Source organism: Electrona antarctica, assembly GCF_951216825.1.
Source record: "Electrona antarctica genome assembly, chromosome: 4".
NCBI lineage: Eukaryota > Metazoa > Chordata > Actinopteri > Myctophiformes > Myctophidae > Electrona > Electrona antarctica.
The window spans coordinates 6,717,206-6,726,449 of NC_136809.1; positions in this window are offsets into that span (position 1 = coordinate 6,717,206).

Below are 9,244 nucleotides of genomic sequence, written 5' to 3' on the forward strand. Positions count from 1 at the left end.
ATTTCCTAATTACAAGGAAAAACAATTAAAAATTATAAGAAAACGAAACAAAGAAAAAGACAAAAAAAAAATAAGCATATCCGAAAAGGAGTGAGAAGAAGTAAAAACGTATATACTCCCACCCCTCTGTAATTAAATAATTACTCGCTGACTTCTGTGCTTCAACTTAAACTACGGTACTCATTATCAAAATTAATCTCTTCACTTTCATATACGAAAAAAAACAAAATCTTTGAATATACTGTACTGAAGGCGACAGCTTGCTTGTTTCCCCCTCCATGTTTGCAACAGTGGCAGCATGTTGCCTCAGAGAGTGAAGTTCAACGTGGCTTGAACTCGCCATATAACACTGCCACCTTTGATTAATGTAATTTCTTATGAGGGCCGAGGGCCTGAATGACCAGTCATTATTGATCTATGTTTTTTCATCACTTGATCCAGCATAGTGTTACAACAAGCCCCACGTGGCTAATAACCTTGACACAGACACAAATCGCATTATACTACTATAGGCCACCGGTGGGGAGCCCGGGGGCTCATACTGTAAGATATAAAAAGACACAAAGATACAATTAAGCAATTTGTAGCATAATTATCTGTCTTTGTGAGGTATTGTTTAGTTGTACGTTGCACCAGCTTGCTAGCCTCGGAAACCCAGACGTTTTTATTTCCAGGGACGAAAAAAAGAAGTCTGGGTCCGAGTCCACTTCAATTCGGCATAGAGTAGCGCAAACGTCGATCACTCTCTGCTGATTTCTGATCGTCTGCACCTTTGTTAAATTGACACACACACGTACACACACACACACACACACACTCCTCTCTCTGTCGCTCTAATTAATTAGTCTCATGTCGCGCAGCTGCGTCTAGATTCTCCCGGCGGATCCTGCCGGGAGCTGCCTATATGCCATAGAAAGCATAGGTGGACCCCAGGATACCGGCTTGCTGACGTTATCAAACGTGCGTCAGCAAGCAGGAACAATTGATAGGAGAACAGAGACCAGGGTTAAAAGAACAGCGGACAGAAATAATCCCCACCAGTTCCCCCCGTTACAAGCAGGAGTGGAGAGCAGAGAGGTGAGTAAAAATGGTTAATGGCTTTTGGGGCTTCGTATATAGCTGAACACTTTCCTCGCCACGTTTAAGCTCAAGTTTAGTCGCTTGTCTGCCACGCTTTTCAGACGCGAGACGGCTTTGAAGAGCCCCAAAAGCTGATGAAGTAAAAATATTTCATTTTCATTACTGTCGCTTTCGTCAGAAGCGCTAATATATAGCACCGCAAGGTCGCTAAAGATGGTCGCTAAAGATACAGTGGACGGAGGGAACATATTCAATGACGTCATTATATATATACAAACTAATAACTAATAACGTCCAATGTTGTCCTTAGCAGAGAAGGAGTTAAGTTGAAGCCGGCTCAACTTGGATTTGTAGCTTTGTAGCTGTTTACAAACGTCAGATGATGTGTACCTTTGTATCTCCGTGTCTCCATGGCTACCATTGAAAGTGAACGGAGGTAGACAGACTGCAGTAGTAGCTTTGTGAATCCGCCGGTGTGAACGCGGCATTACTCAAGGCCTCGGTGTGAACGCGGCATTACTCAAGGCCTCGGTGTGAACGCGGCATTACTCAAGGCCTCGGTGTGAACGCGGCATTACTCAAGGCCTCGGTGTGAACGCGGCATTACTCAAGGCCTCGGTGTGAACGCGGCATTACTCAAGGCCTCGGTGTGAACGCGGCATTACTCAAGGCCTCGCGGTGAACGCGGCATTACTCAAGGCCTCGGTGTGAACGCAGCATTACTCAAGGCCTCGCGGTGAAGAGAGAGAGAGGGTCACTGTCGACGCTATGTATAGCCTGCAGGTGTCATTTTCTTTTTGCTTTGTGAAAGTAACGTTGTGTCATTTAGGTCACGGATGAGACTCGCAGACATCTGTGCCTGGGACAGGACAAGGAGCCCCAGAGGTTAATCCATTCTGGACGGGAACTCCTTTTGGCATTTTGTTTGAGCTTATATTGAAAAATAGCAGATCTACAAGCTCATAGCGTGGCACCGAGTGCCGCGCTACGAGCTTGTAGCTCTGCTATTTTTGAAAAATCGTGAAAATGTGGCACAAATCTTTGAATATACTGTATATTCTTTCAGAGCGAACGTTTTTAACTCAAATCTTTTGCTTCTGAGGGGTTCCTGGAACAACATATTTTCAGATGGGAGTCGGTGGGCAATTACATATCATTAATGGGGGTCCTTGACATGAAAATGTTTGAGAACAACTGGCACAGATTTTTTTTTCTTCAGAAAACTGTCAGGATTTTGAAGGCATTTGTAGAATCGTCCTCAGATCTAAACGGGTTAATATGAAAGCAGAGCGTTTTGGCTGGAGGCTCTGGTGTTGCTGCTATAGAGGCCTTTTAGAGTGGCTTGGAATGGAACAGATGTTCCGTAAAGCCATAGCCCCCCCGTGCCACCGTAAAGCCATAGCCCCCCCCCCGTGCCACCGTAAAGCCATAGCTCCCCCGGTGCCACTGAGCCACTACCAACTGGTTTGCATGTTATACAAGCAGACTAAGTCTGTTCGCGACGTCTCTCAGGGACTTGCAAAGGACTGTCATTGCCTATTGGGCTCACATCTCACCTTCACTAATGAATACAGGAAGCCGTGTTTGAGGAAATCTTTTGGAGGGAATTCATCCCCTTTTGGTGTTTTAACTTGAATTATGTTGTACTTTAGCTGTTGAAATATAGCAGATCTACATCTATGTATAGCTATTTTTCTATGTATAGCTGCTATTTTTTGAAAAATGTGGCGCAAATCTTATATAATTCTTCAGAGCGAACGTTTTTAACTCAAATCTTTGCTTCTGAGGGGTTCCTGGAACAACATATTTTGGGGGTTGCAATCTTTTCCGGGGTCCTTGACATGAAATATTGAGCACCACTGATATAAAAACATGAGGTATTTCAGAAAACTGTCAGGATTTAGAAGGCATTTTGTAGAATCGTCCTCCGGTCTAAATGGCAGGCTTAGCTCCGCCCAGACGCATTGAACGCCACCCCACTTCGACCAACAAAGCTCTTCCCATTCCCAACCGCGCTGCAGGTGGGCCCACATACTATAACATGTTAACTGGTCAATGAAACGCCCCATTTTGAGCCATTAAATATGTGAAAAAAACAGAATCCCACACGCTTGCAGAGACATAAATCAGCCGACTTAATGGAACCGCCAGTCCATCTCACTTCCTCACAAAGTTTGACATGGACACACGGCTAAGCGCTCTCCGGGTTCTCACCCTATACTGACTGACGTCAGCAACGAGAGACCCGGAGAGACCTTCAGAATGTTGCATGTTAACCCATTTAGACCTGGAACACATCTGTGGCACCTCATAGCGTTTTGACCACTTTGACCATTATTTTAAACCTTAGCTGTGGAAAAATAGCAGATCTACAAGCTCATAGCGTGGCACTCGGTGCCGCACTACGAGCTTGTAGATCGCTATACGAGCTTATAGATCTGACATTTAGATCTGATATTTTTCCATTTTTTGAAAAATCTTGAAAATCTGCACAAATCCTTGATTATATATTCTTCCCTGGCGAACGTTTTGGTGGGGTCCCTGGAACAACATATTTTGAGATGGGGGTCTGTGGCTAAATATATATATAGGCCTATCATTCTGGGGGTCCTTGAAATGAAATAGTGATAAAGAAACGTAGTGTTTTTTTTTTCATGATTTAGAAAACATTTGTAGAATCGAGCTCAGGTCATAATGTCTTAAATTGCTCCGACAGCTCCCTGACATGGCAAAGCATTATGCCGCCGCCCGCCACTAATTCATAATCAGCCATCTATTACACCGTTGCCACGGCGATTTAATTGTCTCATTTGTCACGGGCTGTTGTTCTCGGCGAAAACAAATGTCCGGATAATGATCATTTCAAACATAAAGGCACGGCCGCCGGTCCCCCCCCTCAAAACCGCTGCGTCGCGGCTGCTTGTGTCTCCTTGCTGGCAAAGGGGTTCAAAGTCCCTCAATCTGTTTCAACCGATGAATATTTCATCCTCCTCCTCTCCTCTCTCTCTTATCCCAGTCAGGACGGGAACACCCTTTAGGTGTTTTTAAAAGCATTATGTTATACTTTAGCTGTTGGAAAAATTGCAGATCTGACTACAAGATCTAAATAAATAAAATAGCAGATCTACAAGCTCGTAGCGCGGCACCGAGTGCCGCGCTACGAGCTTGTAGGTCTGCTATTTTTTGAAAAGTCGGGAAAATGTGGCACAGATCTTTGAATATATATTCTTCCAGAGCGAACGTTTTTCTAACTCAAATCTTTGCTTCTGGGCAGGGCGTGGAGTCCCTGGGCAAACACAGATCATTCTAGGGCTCCTTGACATGAGAAAAAGTTGACCACCACTGACATAGAAAACTTTTAGGATTCAGAAGCCAATTTGTTTAAAAATCGGCCTCAGATCAAAGTGGGTTATCTGTCACCTTTTGTTCCGCTCTCGCACACCAGCCGCCGCACGCCATTAGGATGACGCGGGGGGAAATAATGAGGGAAAACAGACTCTAATTTATAGCCTAAAAAGAAAAAAAGGGGTTACGTTGTGGAGAATTAGACAAAGCTGTAGTCAATCAATGCCACTTTGGGTCCTGACGCAGCATGACGTGACGCCTCAGGTTTTTCTTGAACCGACTCCAAATACGTCACTTTCGGAAAGAGCCACTCATCCACATTTTAACTGGTTGAGACCTGAGACCAGCAGACCTGTGAACAGCAGACCTGAGACCAGCACATTCTACACAGACCTGAGACCAGCACATTCTACATAAAACGTCTTCTAAATCATGACCGACAGGAAAAAACCCAGTTTTATATGTCAGTGGTTCTCAAACTATTATATGTAATTGGCCGCCAACCCCCCCTATCTGAAAATATGTTGTTCCAGGGACCTCCCCATGAGAAGCAATGATACGAAAAACCACTTTTCCTGTAAAATAATATATATATATATATATATATATTCAAAGAATTGCACTGCACCTTTTCACAATGTTTCAAAAAAATAGCAGAACTACAAGCTCATAGCGCGGCACTCGGTGCCGCGCTATGAGCTTGTAGATCTGCTATTTTTCAACAGCTAAACTCTAAAAGAATGGTTAAAAGCTACGATGACACAGAGGCGTTCCCGGTCCAGATGGATTAAAGGTATCCGAGCCACGGCGCCGCAGCGCGGCGGCGGCGCCGTGTCCCTTTGATTTAGAACCACCGTCGGGAGAGTTATTTTCAAAAGTGTCAGGCAGGGGCGGTCGAGCGGGAAGCTAGCGGCAGGTGTATAGTTGATGATATGCCAACTGGAAATGGTTTTCCTCCCTGATTTGAAATATTCCGAGCTGCATGCAACCAAAAAAGAAGGGGGGGGGGGAGAGCGTGTGTGTGTGCGTGTGCGTGTGCGTGTGTTTGTGTGTGTGCGTGCGTGCGTGCGTGCGTGCGCGCGTGCGCGCGTACGTGTGTGTGTGTGTGCCCAATGTGCCCGTCGTTCCCCTGAGGAATCCCAGCCTCTAACCTTCCTTTGATAATTGCTATGCAAAGGGTCCTGGAAATGAATTACTGATCAGCCGAGTGTTGCGGAGAGCTAACGTGTTGGCGGAGACAGGATGAAGGATGAGAGCCCGCTATACGAGAGCTGAACGGAGGTATATGTGCATGCGTGTGTGCGTGTCCGCGTGCGTGTGCCTGTGCGTGCGTGCGTGCGTGCACACACTTGCATCCAATGGACAAGTGCACGCAAATACACAAAGCTGCACGACTGTCCTGCCTCAGAATCTTGCCTCCTGTATGCATGCTGTGTGAAATGATGCATGATTTTTTTTTACCAACATAAGGATGTGACATAATGTTGAAAACACGTGTAACATGCATGTAAATAGCCACTTGGGTGTGCCCATGATGCACGCACGCACGCACGCACTCATACACACACACAGGCTAGGCAAGCTAGATGTATTCTCATCCTCTTATGCACACGGTTACCTTCACACGTGCGCACACACACACACACACACACACACACACACACACACACACACACACACACACACACACACACACACACACACACACACACACACACACACACACACACACACACACACACACACACACACACACACACAGATACACAGCTGTTGTCTATATGGAGGCAGTATGCAGCTGGCCGAATGCCAAGACATTCTCTCATTCTCTGCAGAACATTGTGTAAGGTCCCCAAACACCCTCTCAGTGGACACCTCGCAATACACACACACACACGCACGCACGCACGCACGCACGCACGCACGCACGCACGCACGCACGCACGCACGCACGCACGCACGCACGCACGCACGCACGCACACAGCCCCACACACACACACACACAGCCACACACACACACACACACACACACACACACACACACACACACACACACACACACACACACCCCCTCTGGTTGTTGCGACCGCATGTCGCAGTTAACTATGAAACCTTGCGCTTTTCGTCACGTCACTCGCAATCCCCATACAAGGGGAAAACCCCATATATTGTGCCCAGGTCTCGTGCCATCACTATGACATCATCAGGGATGATAGTAAATCAGGGATCATGTCATAGTAAATGTAACCTGCTGTCGCAATTAAGCCCATATATGGAGATCCCTGATTTCATCAATATTACTATACGGTATGGATATATGTCATAACCTGCTCTGACATTCCAAATGTTGATCCTTCCCCATCCATCCTTCCTCTTCGATGTCTCCCTTGTGACTGATATGTCCATTTAAACTCTAGACGGGCCCCAAAGTTATTTGTGCAGCCACGCCCGGCAGCCGGCGAAAACTAGAGTTCTCAACAGGCCCGATGATTAAGGCCCGGCCCTACCTGGGCCCCCATCAAACCCTGTACACTCAAGACACTGCCCCTGCTGCCACCCTTAGATCTCCATACCGTATATGGAACTGACCTGTTCTGACATTCCATATCTTGATCTGACCTCATCAAACCCTGTACACTCAAGACACGCTCCATATATGGCCAGTGCACGGCCAGTGTTCTCGCCCTCGGGCGTCTTACTGGTGTTCAAATCAAATCAAATCAAATCAAATCAAACTTTATTTATAAAGCACGTTTTAAAACAACCAAGGTTGACCAAAGTGCTGTACAGATCAGTGGAAAAAACATAGACAGGTAAGAGAACAGAGAATGTAAACGAGAAAATCAGAAATGTTGACAAAATATAAGCATGAAAGGTTAAAATAAGCAAAACAAAAAACAGCTAAGATAAAGCAAAACCTAACAAACCTCACACAGAAGCTTGGAAATCTCAAGTCTCTCTCTCTCCAAAACGAGCGTTATTTTCCTCCCATGGAGAACTAAGCTGTTGCCTTAATGAATCCAACATGCAGAAACAAATGTTCATCCTCCTGATGAACCACACCGACTGTGGAATGTCCTCGGCCGCTGCCAAGACAACTCACGTCGCTCTGCTAAAGCCTGCTATTGGTTGATAGACAACTCACGTCGCTCTGCTAAAGGTTGCTATTGGTTCATACTCCCATGGCCATCCTCCTGCTGGCATAAAGCTGCGACCAAACAAGATGTCAACAAGGTGTCACTGCCACGCTCCATACAAGGGAAATGGGATTGAAACGGGATATTTATAGTTATACGAGCCAGCCGTGAAAAGCATAATGTCAGGGACAATTTCTTGGTTGAGCTTTCGGAGGATCCTCCCCCCCCCCACTGCTGTCTCAGCGCGGGGACTGTGTATACCAGCTGGTCCCGTGGTCACTGCGAGGCTGACTCATGTCCTGCATGTGTCACCATCGTTCCCCTCTCGCTCCCCTGCCTCTCCCCCGCTGCGCGGTGCGGTCATGATGGAGCAGGGGATGCCCACGCTGGGCAAGACCTAGAGAGTATCATTTTTTGGGGGGGGGGGCTGAAGTTGCGGGATTTTGGCGGGAGAAGTATACGGCTCAAAGGAAATGACGTACCGAGGCAGCGACAGAACTACATGTCAGTGGGCCCCGACGCAGGCTGGTCAGCGAGTGTCCACCCCCCCCACCCCCCGGGCACGATCGCCGGTGAAAACAGCCCAAACAAACAGTGTTTTGGCTTATAAACCCGGGGCCGAGGCTATAGGGGATGCCTTGGACGTTCCAAGTCCAACCATGAGCTTTCCTCTTCAGATAAAAAGTATCCGATTGTACACATAAGGTAGAAGGCTTCCAAGTTGAAATGCATGGGTAAATGACCCTGCAGCTATTACACATCTCACCCCATTTTTTACCCCTTTTTGTTGTAATATTGATGAAAAAGACAAGAGTCTTGGATTTCATCCAGCACTGCATTTCAGCCCCGTACAGTTTTGACCTCATTTCATCAGCGAGGCTAAAGCGGTGACTATACAGGAATCACACTTCAATCACGTTTGATTTGGTTCATTACAAGTGTTCAAACACCATGGAGTCCAATCAGGACCATTCACTATCTAACACCTAGATAACCCATTTAGACCTGGGAACAGATTCTACAAAATGTCTTCTATAAATCATGGCGGTTTTCTGAGAAACCCGATGTTTCTATATCAGTGGATCTCAACGTTTTTCATGTCAAGGACCCCCACAAGACTACAGTATTATGTAATTGTCCGCTAACCCCCCCATCTGAAAATATGTTGTTCCAGTAGACCCCCCCCCCAGAAGCAAAGATTGAGTTAAAAAAAAAAACGTTCACTGTGAAAGAATATATATTCAAAGATTGAATTGCGCCCACATTTTCACGATGTTTAAAAAAATAGCAGATCTAGTGCCGCGCTACGAACTTGTAGATCTGCTATTTCTTTCAATAGCTAACTAACATGCATGCTTTCAAAACACCTAAAGGGTGTTCCCGTCCTGAACGGGTTAGCTAATCGGGCCCCATTTGTATTCCCGGTGCCTTTATGATATTTGGCCGGCTCGTGTCTAGACAGAGGTCTGACCGGGCCGCGTGGAACGAGCTCTGCCAGAGGAAAAGGGCAATTCGATATATTCCAATAAGAATTTGCGTTGCCTCCATCTTTGGGTCGGACTCCCACTTTGATCAATAAACAGGCCCTCCATCTTTGGGTCGGACTCCCACTTTGATCAATAAACAGGCGCTAACCATTTCTAAAAGAGCACGCGGGAGGCTGAGGATAAGATCCTGCTCG